This window comes from Miscanthus floridulus, chromosome 15 (assembly GCF_019320115.1).
Source record: "Miscanthus floridulus cultivar M001 chromosome 15, ASM1932011v1, whole genome shotgun sequence".
NCBI classification, from domain to species: domain Eukaryota; kingdom Viridiplantae; phylum Streptophyta; class Magnoliopsida; order Poales; family Poaceae; genus Miscanthus; species Miscanthus floridulus.
In genome coordinates this window covers 5,405,477-5,421,840 of record NC_089594.1, presented here as the reverse complement: position 1 = coordinate 5,421,840, position 16,364 = coordinate 5,405,477, and the positions used below count along the sequence as shown (strand labels likewise).

General features: G+C 41.0%; 1 long non-coding RNA gene across 3 annotated transcripts; it reads right to left on the bottom strand.

The window, feature by feature from the left end:
* Positions 1–7,015: 7,015 nt before the first annotated feature.
* Positions 7,016–15,982, bottom strand: LOC136509666 (uncharacterized). Of its 3 annotated transcripts, none has more exons than XR_010772417.1 (4): positions 15,875–15,982; positions 8,802–12,177; positions 8,395–8,709; positions 7,016–7,701 (listed from the first exon to the last, which is right to left on the bottom strand). It is a non-coding gene; the product is annotated as an uncharacterized lncRNA (long non-coding RNA). The 3 variants fall into 3 exon arrangements; XR_010772419.1 differs by having other exon boundaries at positions 7,016–7,692; XR_010772418.1 differs by having other exon boundaries at positions 8,606–8,709.
* Positions 15,983–16,364: the final 382 nt, after the last annotated feature.

Below are 16,364 nucleotides of genomic sequence, written 5' to 3'. Positions count from 1 at the left end.
AATTCTTGCTCAAACAAGGCTTTGAAATAGGCAAAGTCGACCCTACACTCTTTACTCACAAAGTTGGAAATGATATATTTGTGTGCCAAATATATGTCGATGACATAATATTTGGTAGTACTAATCATGTGTATTATGATGAGTTTAGTAGGATTATGACTAAGAGATTTGAGATGTCCATGATGGGTGAGCTGAAGTTCTTCCTTGGATTTCAAATCAAGCAAATGAAGGAAGGGACATTCATTAGCCAAACCAAGTACACCCATGATATGCTTAACAAGTTCGACATGGTGAATGCCAAGCCTATCAAAACTCCCATGCCAACTAATAGACATCTTGATCTAAATGAAGAACGGAAAGCCATCGACATCAAGGTATATCATTCCATGATCGGCTCTTTACTTTACTTATGTGCATCTAGGCCGAACATAATGCTTAGTGTGTGCATGTGTGCTAGATTTCAAGCTAACCTAAAAGAGTGCCATTTAGTGGCTGTTAAGAGAATCTTGAGATATTTAGTACACACTCCTAACCTTGGCTTGTGGTATCCCAAAGGCTCTAAGTTCAATCTACTTAGCTATTCGGATTCTGATTATGCCGGTTGCAAGGTAGATAAAAAAAGCACTTCAGGGACATGTCAATTCCTTGGACGGTCCCTAGTGTCTTGGAGTTCTAAGAAGCAAAATTGTGTAGCCCTTTCCACCGCTAAGGCCGAGTATGTTGCAGCCGGTGCATGTTGTGCTCAACTACTTTGGATGAAGCAAACCCTTCGTGATTTCAGATGTTAATTTACCAAAATTCCACTCTTGTGTGATAATGAAAGTGCCATAAAGCTTGCAAACAATCCCGTAAGCCACTCAAGAACCAAACACATAGACATCCGACATCATTTCTTGAGAGACCATGAAACCAAAGGAGATATCGAAATTCGTCATGTGAGCACCAAAAAACAACTAGCAGATATCTTCACTAAGCCTCTCGATGAGTCAAGGTTTTGTGCTTTGCGTAGTGAGATAAATATACTTGATTCTCGTAACACGATTTGAAATATGGCACACCTCTATTTGACAACCTAGCAATATAGAAAAATGATTTAAAAAGATATTACATTGTGTTTCAAAACCACTTTAAAAGGCCAACTAAGTGTCATGACCATTGTATGTATTGTTGATTGCTTACTGGTCATGATATTTAGAGAATATATATCCATATCTGAGGTTAAGGAGGTCATAAAGTTACAGCGTAATCCCTGCAAGATTGGCAGGGCGGTAGTGCCGCCCATTATGGCCGGCAGTGCCGCTCTCTGAAAACTAGGCCGTTTTCAGCCAATTTTGGCTGGGTCGCGGGGCCCATTTTCTTCTACTTATTCCTTCTCTGGCCCTCGACGCAACTCTCTCCTTCTCTCCCAGCCGACGCCGATGCCTGTGCTTCTCTCTTCCTCTCTCACAAGCATGCGCCACCGCCGTTCTTTGCGGACTGCCACCCCGGTAGTGCTGCCCCTACAGTCGGTCGAGACTCTTCTTTGCTGGTCACTGTAGGAGGCTCCTGGCCAAGCCGTTTCTTCTCTTCTCCCTCCACTCCAACGGTTTGGAAGCAAGGTGAAACCCTAACCCCTACTCGATCTATGCAATATGAAGCTTTTGGTCATGAATTTTAGTTTCTAGGGGGAGTATGAAGGATTTAGAAAGGTTTTTGATGGTTGAATCGAGTTGATTTTGGATTTCACCGGTTGGATGATTTTGGGGAGAGCGGCAATGCCGCCCTTGGGACCATTAATGGCACCCCTGGCAGATTCTAACTGCTATACTCAATTTCATATAGCTGATGAAGTTCAAAATGGATTGGATTCACTTATCAAAAATTGTTTTAAAAGTTTTTCATACTCAATCTTTTAAATCCATGGCTAGGGTTTCATGTGTTCTCTGTTTAGACTGTGATTCTAAAATTGTGATGATGAATAGACACTGTTGGAAATAGGATTTAACCAGAACGAGAAAATTGAAGATGAAATAGTGAAGCTACTGAGGGTGGCAGTGCCGGCCTCAGGGGGCGGCAGTGCTGCCCTACCATGCTGATTCCAAATCCAGCACAGTTTCTTGTGTCATCTTCAAAGTTCTTTTTCTTGTTAAAACCTGCTTGCAGCTATGTCTAACTCATTATCTTATATAGTTTTTTATCAAGTCTCATTTATATTGCATAGATGGACCAAGGTAAAAGAAAGGTGTTGACAACTAAGCAAAAGGTTAAGAGAGGCAGGGGACAGGCGAGCTATACTCCCAGAGATAGAGATCTTGATGAAGACCTTGCTGAAGAGGAAAACATTTAGAGGATGGGAAGAACTATTCGTGTGTGGCCTGATTCTCCTTTGCACATTTCAGAGTTTGATAGCAGCTACATGAGAAATAACACCGATAGGTTCGATCTCATTCCTCCCCAAAACAGTGATGATCATAGAGTTGTTGATTATTCCATGAGTTGGAAGAAGACAGGTGAAGCCAGAGAGATTGATCCCTACTCTTCTGATAGATCAAATGGTATTGATTATAGATTTTGGAATGCTTTCTAATCTGATTTTTATGCTACAGCCATTCTGTCTAAGTCCAAGGGCAAGATTAGCAAGATGTAGTACATTGACTTTTGTGACTTGGAGAGTAGGGATGATCATCAGTTTGCTACAGCAATCAAGACCTATGACCGCTTTGAGATGATAGACATCATGAGTTTTAGACTGGAACAGGGAGATTCTTGCTCAATTCCATGCTACTTACTATTGGAACAAGGAAGTGGATGAGCTTCATTGGATGACTGATGGGCGACATTATCGTATTGATTTTGTCACCTTCTGTCGAATTCTTAGTTTTGGACACATCCACAGGGCATATGAGAGGATACATAATGAGCGTCGTTTTGAGCCAATGGAAGTAAGCTTCATGTGGGAGGGTCAAAATCTTGCAGTTCCTGATTGGTCAAGAACAAAGCTCAAGAGTTTTTATTACATCATGAACAATCTCTTTAGGATCACTCTCAACCCTAAAGACAATGCAACAGATTTGAATGGCTATATCACTAATGTGTTGTCTAGGTTTCCCAACAGTGAGAAATTTAATGTTCCAAGGTTTATTTGGGTTGAGCTTGCATATGCCATGGATGATGGGAGGAGATCTTTGCCCTATGCTCCTTACCTCATGTTTATGATTGAGAGAGTAACTGGCATGTGGTTCCCTAAGGGTTGTGAGCACATTGTTTATAAGATCAAAAAGACCCATGGTGGTTTTGGGGGACTTGGCTCAGCTACTCAGCACACTGGTTCTAGAGGACTTGGAGATAGTGGGGCAGCAGTCGTTCATCCTTCTGGAGCTGAACACAGAGATATTCCTGAGCCATCTAGGGCTAGGGAACAAAAGAAGAAGTCAAAGTGGGGAAAGATGAGTGCATGGATGAAGGCAATTTTTGCTCATTGTACATATGCTTCACAGACTGCTTATGAGGATCGAATGGAGAACAGAGAAGCGGTGAGGCATGCTAGGGAGATGGCAGGGCTGCCACCACTTCCACCAGTGCAGCCACCACCTCAGTTTCCTAACTTGCCTCGCCTTTCTTCTTCTGATGAGGAGCAGGATCAGGCAGATGAGCACCATGATGAGCAGCCAGAAGATCAGTAGTATGTGCACTCATATGAGCCATTCAGTCAGTACTATGGGTACCCACAGGGGCAGCATTTTGAGGAGCCCCCAAGGCAGGAGGACCTTGGTGTAGAGATTCACCGTACAGAGGCCGATCCACAGGTTCAGGCAGCTTTGCTTCGCACATATTCCAGGAGACCGCGTCCTTCGACGGATCAGCCAGGGCCTTCTACATCAGCTGGGGCAGCACCTCCGCGATGTTCAGCACGCTTCACTTCACACACCCACGTCGCCGGACGTGTCTGCGTCGACTCCGACAGTGATGAGTGATCTCTCTTCTTTTTCTTATCTTTTTGGTACTTGATGCCAAAGGGGGAGAAAATTAGAGGGGTCAATAGTTTTTCGACGCAATATGATTCTTCGCTGCTGCGCTTATGTTCAGATCCAATGAGAGTAGTTGTTAGGTTGTGAGTTTGAGAGTCGCTCAAAACTCTATTTTATGAAATTATGCTACTTTGTAACTTCATTTGCTTCGGATATGGACATGTGTTCATGGTTACTGTTTTTAGCTTATCATGTTCTAAGTTTAAATTATTTTATATTCATATGATCTGCTGTAGAAATTTGATTGCTACCTGACTGACATAGTCAGGACGGTAGTGCCACCCTATTGGGCCAGCAGTGCCGCCCTCTGCTGTATCAGCCAGAATCTTGTGTGCTTGAACTGATATAACCTATCATATGCATCATGTTTATTCCTGTGACACTTTGTTCAGCACCCCACAACAGGCATGGATGTAGGGGGAGGTTCTCATCACACCTAAAATGTGAATCATGGCCTTTTATGCCAGTTTGAGAATTCAAATCTCTATTCACAGATTTAGGGGGAGGCTCCTACATCCATGATTCAAAAATTTCAGTTTAGATTTCATATCATATGTAAGCTCTAATTGGGTTGTCATCAATTACCAAAAAGGGGGAGATTGTAAGTGCAATCAAGACCTATTGTGGGTTTTGGCATTGATGACCACCAAATTAGAGGACTAATGAGGTTTATCGAGATGACAAGCAGGGAATCAAAGAATGAGGATGATGTATAGGTTACAGGTGTCCTAATTATGAAAGGTGGCTAGACCCAGCTCAAAAGAGGTTTAAATTCTTTTATGTTTTGAATTTGAGTTTAGAGAAAGCCATACTATTAAGAGGGATTTTAGGACAGTTGGTCAACTGTTGAACCAGATGATCAAATTCACAGATCTACATCATCTCACCTAGTCAAAACAGCCAACCAAATTTTAGATCATGTTACCTGTTTTGGCTAGGGTGGCAGTGCCGCCCTATTAAGAGCGGCAGTGCCACCCTTAACTGATCGTTGGACTCGGGGGGTATTTATACCCCTCAGGCCCGGCCCACAACGGTCATCTTCACCACTGAGTCATTCTGCTCGAGAAAAACAGAACCAAAGCTCACCCTCTCTCCTCCATTGTTGCTCCTTCATCTCTCAAGCAAATCCTTGATTCCAACCATCAAAACTTGAGAGAAAAGGCATCAAAACTCGATTGAAGAGTAGATCCACTGATTCCCAAAGTCTAAGAGCATTTGGTTCATGTTTGGCCGGCGGTTCTAGGGTTTGTTACTCTTGGAGCTTGCTCCTAGCCGGCTAGGTGTCGCCCTTGTGCTTGCCAACTTGTGTGGCAGCCTTGGGAGGTTTGTAACCTCATTCGAAAGCTAAGAAATCACCCCTCACTTCAAGAGTTCACTCTCTTGATTTGAGAACGAGGGTAAGGCAAGCCTTTGTGGCAAGCTCAGCCTTTTGTGGCTTCCTCAACAATGTGGACTTAGGCAAACCTTAGTGATGAGCTGAACCACGGGATAAATCTTGTGTCTTGCGTGCTTCGTCTTTACTATACTTGCTGTTTACTTTGTTGCTAGCTATTCTTAGGGTTTAGTTGCTCGATTCATATTTGTGTGAAGTTTCTGTGGTATCCAGTCTTCGAACTGGATCTTGAAGTTATATTGCAGGATTAAGCAGCTAGTGGTGTCAGGTTCATATCTGTTAAATCTCAACTGTGTTAGATTATTTTTTGTAGAGCGGCAGTGCCGCCCTGTAAGGCCGGCAGTGCCGCCCTCTGTTCTAACAGAGTTTTGAGTTGGATTTTTACAGGCCTATTCACCCCCCCTCTAGGCCTTCTTTATCTTCCTGTAGATCCTACAAAAACCGATCAGAGAAGGCCGGGACGTGCGCGATACCAACGATAGCTCGATTAAGAAGTATGTATAGTTTTGTCCAATCTCGTATCGTATCTAAACTATAAGAATTTAGCCACACAACCAATCGCACAACTATTATGAAATTAAAGAGTTAAATGCACTGAAGGCCCTTGAACTTGTAAGCGTGTGTCACATAGACCCCGAACTTTGAAAATGCATGTCTTTGCCTTTAAACTTGTTAGGTGGTACACATTGGCTCTAGGACTTTGAATGCATTTCTGGCCCTCTAAACTTGTTAGGTGGTACACCACAGGCCCATACTTGCCACACGGGCTTTTTTTTTGCTGAGGTGTCATTGCTAAGTGCCGAAAAAATTTGACCAAACCCCCCCCTGAAACCCAATTTGCATCATCGTCATCAGTGCGGGAGCCACCTCTGCACAGAGGTGCTCGCCGTCAGGAAGGACAACGAGGGGAACATATCAGTGGCTGGAGGGTGAGGTGGCGCCGTAGCACGTCATAGAAAACAAGACCCTGGCCGCCGTCGATACTTTTACTAGTCGCAGAGCTTGTGCCGCGGCCAGCCGCGGATCTGCACGAGCTCTGAGACCGGAGCCACACGTGGAAGCATCGCTGGCGGGCAGGATCGTGCTTTAAGTAACATGCCACGGCGCCACCTCACCCTCCAGCCCCTTATGCAACCCTTGTTGTCCTTGACGGCGAGGACCTCTGTGTGGAGGCGGCTCCCGCGCCGATGACGGCAACGTGGATTGGGTTTGAAGGAGGTTTGGTGCATATTTTTTGCCACGTAGCAACGCCATGTCAGCAAAAGAGTATGAGTATGTGGTGTGCCACTTAACAAGTTTAGGTAACCAGAAATGCATTTTCAAAGTTCAAAGACCTATATATACCATTTAACAAGTTTAGGGGGGGGCAAAATGCATTTTCAAAGTTCAGGGACCAATATGACACACACTTACAAGTTCGAGGCCTCTAGTGCATTTAGCTCTAATTAAAAGCTATTTTCATGTTTTTTATCTATTTCTTTTCCTTATGATAAAAAAATGGAAACATATAGTCATCTTAAACTCCTATAAAGCTAAGACCCACTAGCTTATTTCTCTAGCATCTCCTTAAACCACATCATCATCATCATGCCCCCACAAGCCCACATCCGCAAAAAAACTGCAACCCCACTAATCCTCATTCATTCGTTTCTCTGAAGCATTGACAAGCACTGAGGCGTGGCAGGAGGCCAACAGGCATCAGCCTCCCTGTTCCGTGAGAAATGAGAACACGAAACAAATAGAATGCAGCAATCAAGTCATGTAACTGAATGTTGCATGTGCCCCTACATCTTCCCTACCATCGCGTGTGTGTGTGTATATATATATATGCCCCCAGGTAAGGACGAGTCCTCTCTAAATGACCACTCTTCCTCCCAATTCAATTCAGATTTTGATAGCTTCAGTTGTTTCTCTCTTGTGGCGTCTGCAATCATCCTGCGCCAGCGTCCTCCGGATGTGCACCCGGCTCCGTCCTCGTGCACACGCCGCGATCTGTGTTGGTGCGGAGGTCGTCGCCGAGAATTCACCACCGTACGGCCATGGTGGAGGAGCCCCGTACGGCACATCCATCTCTGTGCGGTGACACCCGCGCGCAGTGTCGTGGCCCGTCGCCCGTGCTTGCTGCTCAGAGATGGCCATGACAGAGGCACATCGTGGTGCTCCAACTCAGAGATGCGCATGCTACTCCAATTGGTGTCTTCCTGTAACCTCCCGCGTCGGGCGTTGGCTGATGCGCGCAGCGCTCTGCAAGCCGGCACCGCCGCCCTTCTCGCCTACATCCTCCCCGTGCCACTATATGTCCTACAACGAGTAGGTATATATTAGTAACTGAATACTTTCATGTGTACGGTTTGTGAACTCGTGGCGGCTTGAAGTGACACAAGTAATTAATTAAACATTATTGGGTCTCCAGCTCCTCCCATTTGTAATACACACACTCATCACCTCTGGCTGCGACTACCGCTTCTCGTAGCTCATTATTACACATTATCTATCATCTCATGGTCTAATGTCAAAGTAACATACCCCCTCCACTCAAATGATAATCGTATTAGATCAGAGGAAGAGTCAAATTTTATAAAGTTTGACCAACAATTTTTTGAAAGTGGGTGCGGTGTCTTCTGCTAGTAAACAACGATTTCATGATGGTACCTAGCAAATATTGGAGTTGGCGGTGTGATTTGTCAGGTGGCTCCAAGCTATCTAAAAGAAAGGCTATGGTTGGGTGACTACGGGTTCCAAGTCAGTTGGGAGGAGATACAACTGCTTCTGCAATTTTTCTCTGACTATAATTTCTAACATATATAAGCCTACAACAATGGCGAAATCCAAACCGACAGGCTTCACAACAGTGCCATGCAAGCTCCCAGCAGCTCGCGCAGCACAACGATCATATCAGATGGAGTTAAAAAGGGCACCAAACGCATGCAAGCAGCACAAACGGCCGGCCGGCCGGCCAGCTGCCTGCCAACAGAATGCACGTACGAGACGTACCGTGTGCTCCTAACAGAAAGAGAAAGCTAGGTCCACACGCGCCGAAGGTGCCGTTGCCTGTTTCAGCTCAATTGCACGCCGAGATCGAGCGATGCATGCCAATATTGTTGCCGTGTTTGTTGTTTCCTTCTTCCCGCCAATATTGTTTCGTGTTGTTGATTTCATCGCAAAGCATATGTGAAGCTGCACACACGCACATGAATCTATGTACCTTTGAATATACAGTACTGGGCTTCAAGTTTGTGTAGTATGTACGTTGCACCCTTGGCGACAATGACGAAGGGATTTTGCTATACCGCTTCAATTCGTAGCGCACTACACATTAATTCATCATCTCATGGTTTAATTTCGAAGTGACATATATAGATATAGTACTAAGAAATACACTTTTAAGGGTTGTGTGTAACCTATATATTGTCCATCTTTTTCTTGTTGCTCTTCATGGTGGTGAGTCCTGACTTCTGAGTCGAGATTGAAACCAAAGAAGACTCCAGCTTATCACCAACGTACTGCCCATGTCCTGAGAGCAACCGATCGAACGAAACACGCCCAGCTGCATGCGATCCTGCACGTACAAACGCACCAGATCGACAAGCACAGCGAGTGACCAAAACCTGTAACTGATGGTGGTGACAAGGCCAAAATCTCCAAAATTATTTGTGACGCACGCGCTTGCATGCACAAGATGTGGTGCGTGGGTGCAGTTTCTGATGGAGTGATATGATGGGGGCAAGAGATAGTCACACTCATGCTCTCTGGCCTCCGCGGCCCCGCGATCTCAGGCCGTCACCTTTGCATACAGGTGCAGCAGCAGTGTGCCGGTGTTGCTTCTTGTTGACCTTCTAATTTCTTGCTTCGAAACTCTAAAATCTCCGTTACTATATCTGTAGACTATATATGCAGGTGGTGCTGCAGCCATGGAGAAAAAATAGGGGAGCTAGCACGTTATCACCTCCTTAATTCGTTGGATTGGATGGATGGCCAGTTTTAGTCAAATATTAAAATTATACATTTTTATGGATTCTCAAAGATAGTCAGGAAACTCGATAAATTATACGATCACATAGCAGGAGTATGATATAAGTGGATATATGTATATTTCCTAATCTCTTTGCACACAAATTAATAGGTATATAGAAAGTTCTTTCAAAAAAATAGGTATATAGAAACTAACTAGTTGGTCTGAGCAAGTATGTCTTTTTGTCAACTGCAAACATATGTAAGCAGGATGTGTGTAGCTATTTTGTGATTCTTGGTTTGTAGAAGACGTGGATATGTACCGTATACAAATCGGTAGTTTGAAATATTGTTCAGTTCCTATATATGGTTCCATTACAAAGTGAACATTGTCAGGAAGTAGGAATGTAGAACATATATCAAAAGATAGATGTACCTCTAGAGCAAAAGAGGAAAATTGCACTCATTAATTTCAAATAAATTATGGTCAATGCGAGCGCATCACATAGTAGGTGAAACGAAAGCAAAAAAAAAAACCAAAAAGGGTTTAAAACTCTAAATAATAATGAATAGCATACTGTATTATTAAAGTATAGCCATATTCAAACCACATATGTTCCTTGACATAGAACCATCAAAGCAAATAAATGTGAGAAAAATAGAAAAAAAATGACATGTTAACTATGTGACCCTATAATTATTTGGACAACACTCCTTGATAATAGATTGGAACATGAATGTAAGAGGCTATCTTATTTTCTGTTTTGAGAGAACTAATGTTTACACAAAGTACAAAGGCACACGCCCCAAATTCCATGTCCATCACATTGGTATCCCCCCACCCTGGGATTTGGCCTTGAGAAAGCAATTCACTACCGGACTCCTTGAGTTTGCCGAGTGCCCGAAACACTCGGCAAAAGACATAAAACACTCGGCAAATGGTTCGCCGAGTGTAACACTCGGCGAACAGCACTTGCCAAAAACAGTGACGGCAAAGTCAACTTTGCCGAGTGTCTTTTATCGGGCACTCGGCAAAGCCTTTACCGAGTGCCCGACACTCGGCAAAGTTGAAACCGAAAAAAACCCGAAAAATGGGAATTTTTACCCAAAAAATAGAATTTTTTTTATCGATAGAGGCCCCCACCGGCCAGCGCCCACCCATCTCCGACATTTTTCGCGTGAATTTCATGGCTACGCGGCCGACGCGATTCGAACCCGAGACCTCCCGCTGTGCACGTACCTCCTCTACCACTACACCACACTCTCAATTGTGTCTGTATTCCGTTTTAGTTCCCAATATATTATACTAAACTGAGTGTAAATTGCATGTTTGAGGCCCTAAACGAATTCAAATAAAAAAGTTGTAAACTACAAAGTTTCATAACTTTTTGAGATCTACACTTTTAGTTTAGGAAGTTTTTCCATCCGAGGTTGTTTACAAAATTTGAATTTTAAAATTTTGAAATTCAAACACAGTTTTGCATGACAAGATGTTTTCAAATTAAAAAGTTGTCAACTACAATGTTTCATAACTTTTCGAGATCTACAGAGTTTATTTTGGTTGTTTTTTCATCCGAGGTCGTTTGAAAAGTTTGAATTTTAAAATTTTGAAATTCAAACACAGTTTTGCATGACAAGATGTTTTCAAATCAAAAAGTTGTCAACTACAATGTTTCATAACTTTTCGAGATCTACAGAGTTTATTTTGGTTGTTTTTTCATCCAAGGTCGTTTGAAAAGTTCGAATTTTAAAATTTTGAAATTCAAACGCAGTTTTGCATGACAAGATATTTTCAAATCAAAAAGTTGCCAATTACAAAGTTTCATAACTTTTCGAGATCTACAGAGTTTATTTTGGTTGTTTGGTCATATGTTCATCCGACATGGTCGTTCTAACATTGTTCACAAATCTTATATATCTCTCTTGTAGTTTCATAAACTACAAGAGAGATATGTTAGATTTGTGAACAAATTTATTTTCACTTTGTCGTATGAAGAAAAGACCAAAACAAACATTGTACATCTTGATGAGTTATACAACTTTGTAGTTGAAAACTTTTTCATTTGAATTAATTTACTGCTTCAAAATGTGCTTTGAAATTTTCTTTGCCGAGTGTCAAAAAAAAATAACACACGGCAAAGAAGCTCTTTGCCGAGTGTCAAAAAAAACACTCGGCAAAGAGACTATTTGCCGAGTGTTAAAAAAAACACTCGGCAAAGAGCCTCTTTGCCGAGTGTCAAAAAAAACACTCGGCAAGCGTCTTTGCCGAGTGCCCGAAAAATAACACTCGGCAAACCACCTGGCACTCGGCAAAGAGCCGATCTCCGGTAGTGATTAGTGTTGCACAAAGCCTTAAAACAAAATGGATGGTATTTAGCAAATAGGCAGCAAGTTTCTGCAAAAAAACAACCACACACATTAGTAAATTATAATCTCACTTGATTTTGATCACAACAAAGTACCATAAAACTACCATAAATATTCAAAAGAAATAAATGAATAAATAGAAACTAGGTGAAAGAAAACAAATTGGTAGGAATCTACGATGCATCGTCCTTAGAACATTATAACCTCCTGCGCAATAAATGACCAAACACAAGATAGGTGAAAAAAAGGATTGATTAAAGTCTACCATGAATCAATATATATATCATCAGTTATACAGGAATATGCATGGTAAAAGAAGATAGAGGTTGAAGAATCACAAAAGAGCAAAAGTAGGATCTCCATGTAAGACAAGCACTAGAAAGAGGCATAGAACAACATGTCTTGCCTCCATAATTGAACTTAAATTGTCTGCCATATACTTCGTTGGAGATGAGTGACCTGTCATTATTTTTCAACTATAAGTGTTGTGTCAAATGAAGAGTGCAAGCACTAATAATAGAAATACAATATGACTCAATTGCTCGCATAATGGCAATGTTGGATTGTTTCAGCTTGAACTAATAATTAGTTACAAGTAGACTAAAACTCGTTTTGGAGATGAGTGACATGTGATTATTTTCAATTATAAACAATGTGGTAAATAGAGAGTGCGAAGGACTGATACAAAAATACATTATGATGACTCAACCGTGTAAATGATGTCTGACTGTTTCAAATTCAAAACTAACAATTACTTTGTGATTTGTAGGTAATTAAGTCTAGAACCAAATAGGTCATATGATTTTCTAGGATTCAAACACATGACATGTTATCTCCTATGTGACCCGTCCCTACCATTATAGTACACACTCACGCTTGACTAGATATACGATGCTACCCTTTTGTATTAACTTTTAGGGATCTTATATTGAATATTTCAACACCTAAACAATCTAATAAAAAAAATCAACTATAGAGTTTTGGATCTCAAGGCTCAGCACTCCTGGAAACTTGAAATTTCCTAACGGTTTCGAATTACCTTGACGGTTATTGCAAAAACCGTCAAGGTAAATATAATTACCTTGACGGTTTCTAAAAACACACAGGAAAATTATATAACCATTAGGGAAATTCCTAATTAACTTGTGGGTGCACATAACGTCAGGAAATTACATAAACCGTCAGGGTAAATAGAATTACCTTGACGGTTTCGTATTTTTTTGATGGTTTTCGAAAAAAACACACAGGGAAATACACGAACTCAAGAACATGAACAAAAGGTTTTCTCATTTTAATCTATGGTGAAATTTTGTAACCAGTCTTTCTCCCTCATGCTAACTCCAAATGATATGTTTTTTGTTTCTAGTTCTTTCTAAAATTATGATCTACCAATTAACAACATTTTCTTTATACCAATTATTGTTTCTTGGTTCTTTTGCATATGCTTGTTTTCCATTCATGTATATAGAGAAAGCACATTGTGAAACAATGTTTACAAAATATCTTTTATACTCCAAACATTTTGTACATAAAATAGGGTACATACATACGGTTGTGTAGAAGTTTAAAATTTTTTTGGAACTGTTTGTCTATTTTCTATAGTCTAAATGAATTTCTACGCGTTTATCAAAAGTAATTCCAAATTGAAGAGCACGTACCTCAAATAAGATCCAGAGGACACTATAAAATTTATATTTATGTTCATTTGTTTTACTCTAGGCCATATTTAGAGATGGATGAAAAAAATATTTGTTTGCTATGGATAATTCTTCCTTCTATCTCTAAATTAATACAAAATAATTGTAGTAATTCAAATCTTTGTTAGAAAATTCTACAAACTTGCATGACAATATGTTTTTGGTGTACAATGTTCCAATAAAAAATTCAAATGTTTTAATGAAAGAGATGCCACACATTACTCACAAATGATACATCTCCCTCACATAGTTATAAACCATGTGAGAGATTTGTCCATTTGTGAACAACATACAGTACCACTTTGTTAAAATGATTCAATTTTTTTATGGCAAGCATACAGGGAAAACTAAAAAAATTTTACGGTTAACTAACCGACAGGGTAAATGCCCTTATAACCTGTCGGTTTTACACCGACAAGGAATTATCTTTCCTTGATGGTAGTTTCTGTTTTTTGACGGTTTCAACCGACAAGGAAAATACAATTTGCCTGGCGGTTTTTTAATTAGCCTGTTGATTTGCAACCGTGGGGGAATAAAAATTAATTTCTCTGACGTGAACCGTAAGGGAATTACCAATTACCCTGTCAAGCTAGCCCTGACGGTTATTCCCTGGCGGTGTACCATCAGGGAAATTCGATTTTCATTTTCTTGACGGGTTTTCCAATTTCCCTGATGGTTATCTCACCGTTAGGGAATTTTGGCTTTCCAGTAGTGCAGGCCGGCACTACAACTTAATCTTCCTCCATCCGAGTTTATTTGAAAATATAAAAAAATTGAATCTTAAAACCAAAGAAATTAAAAATAGATATTTGAAACTCTAAATGCCTTCAAACAAAAACTTGTCAGCTACAAAATTGTATATCGTGTCCTCCGATTTAAATTTCGTATGAACCATGTCAACATCCAAAGGTGGCTTAAAAATTAAAAATTTTGAATCTCAAAATCTAAGAACTAAAAATGTATATTGGGACTCTAAACGACACCAAATCATAAGATAGAGTAAGTATGCTAGCTGCTAGTCCCTCTGGACGAATTTCTTTGTGTTACGTATAGAGTTTACCCTGAAGGAAAAAATCATCCTTTAAACTAATCCCGAGTTTTGATGTACAGTGGGATCGTTGGAGGTTGTGGTGTGTGGGTGCTGCTGGCGGCGTAGCTCCTGAAGGGAAAATCATCCTTTTGCTTTTAGCATGGGCTTGCACTTACTCCCTGTCTCTATGGATGCATGCATAGAGTGGGAAGATGCACTACTACTACTTAGCTACTACTCCCTCCGTTCTAAAATAAGTGACGTTTTAGATTTTTCGTGCCACAAGTTTGACTCGATTTGTAGAAAATACGTACAATATTTATATCTTCAAATAAACTTGTTAAAAAACTAGACAAAAAGATCTTTTCGATGATACTAATTACTTAGCATAAATATTTATATATTTTAATATATAATTGCCGGTAGTTATTTCTCGGGAAGCGAGAACGACCCGTGTTTAGTTGCCAGGCCAAATTCCAAAAAAGTGTTATAGTACCCATCACATCAAATCTTGCGATACGTGCATTGAGCATTAAATGTAGGAAAAAAAACTAATTGCATAGTTTAGTTGGAAATCGCGAGACGAACGTTTTAAGCCTAATTAGACCATGATTGAACATTAATTGCTAAAAAAAACGAAAGTGCTACAGTAGCCCAAAATCCAAAATTCACCCAACTAAACAGCCTGTTATTTTAGGACGGAGGGAGTGCATACTACTACACTGCTAGCTACTGTAGAGATGCAGTACATGGAAACGATGGAAGTTTCCTTTGGTTTATTAATAATACACCGCCGTCAAGCTGCAGAGAGAGAAAACGAGATACAGACTAGGAGTGGCAAATCTTGTGCTATATATATAGAGGAGCTTAGCCAACTCGCTTTCTTTCTCTCTCCGTATGTCTCTCCTGGATCATGCCTTGCCTGTCAACTCTCTCTGTAATTCCCATATCAGCACCGAAAATTCTCAAAAGGGCAAAAGTTAAGTGGAGACAGGGTTTGAATCATCCTTGATAAATTCTCACTATTTTACCCCTTAGTGAATGTTGTTAGTTCACAATATGTGGTAGGTTGACTACATAAACCCTTGTGTTGAGTGTACATATACAATAATTAATTGGATGTCCTGCCAATAAAACTGACGATGGCACAAAACTGAATCCACAAAACTATTGCTAGATACTTGAAACACATCTTCGTTCATGCAGTACTAAAATATATTTAATTTAACAAATAATCATTATTCTTAAAGTTGTCATAAGCTGATATAGATGGACCCTAGTGTTTTAATATCTCTGAGTCACGCAGAAACTTTTTATTGCTAATTCAATAAGAAAATGAGTCTAAAAACTGGAAAAAAAATCATGTAAAAAAAATTAACTGAGGAGTGTTGGAATATAATTAAAGAAGAATCAGTCTATGAGTACTTACCTAGCACTTCTGCGCCTGTTCTGATGCTGCCAGCTAGTGGAGTTGGGCTATTGCAGGAGAAGATCGAGAAGCGAGAGTAGCGATGTGCACTGCTTTATAGTTCGTGTGGCGTGGCTTGTTGTCTCAGTCTGTCGACTTGCTTTGCATTGATCGAGATATATAACGGTGTTGCACTGAGACAGGAATGCACATGCCTAACGCATGCTGCCGCACAGGCTGGGATGATCGATGAGACAGTTCGCCAACGGAATGAGGGGAGTGTGTTAATCTATTCCTTAAACAGTAGAGCACCAACGCAAGCAGCACACACATCCATGGCCGACCGACCGGCTTGCCCAGCTGCCTCTGCCTCCCAACAGCATGCACGAGACGACGTGTGCTCCTAACAGAAAGAGGTGCCGTTGTCATTGACGAAGCAAATAGATGATAGGACGAAAGGAACATTCCAACTACTAGTGCGTGGATTGGCGAATAGCCCTGATAAAAAATA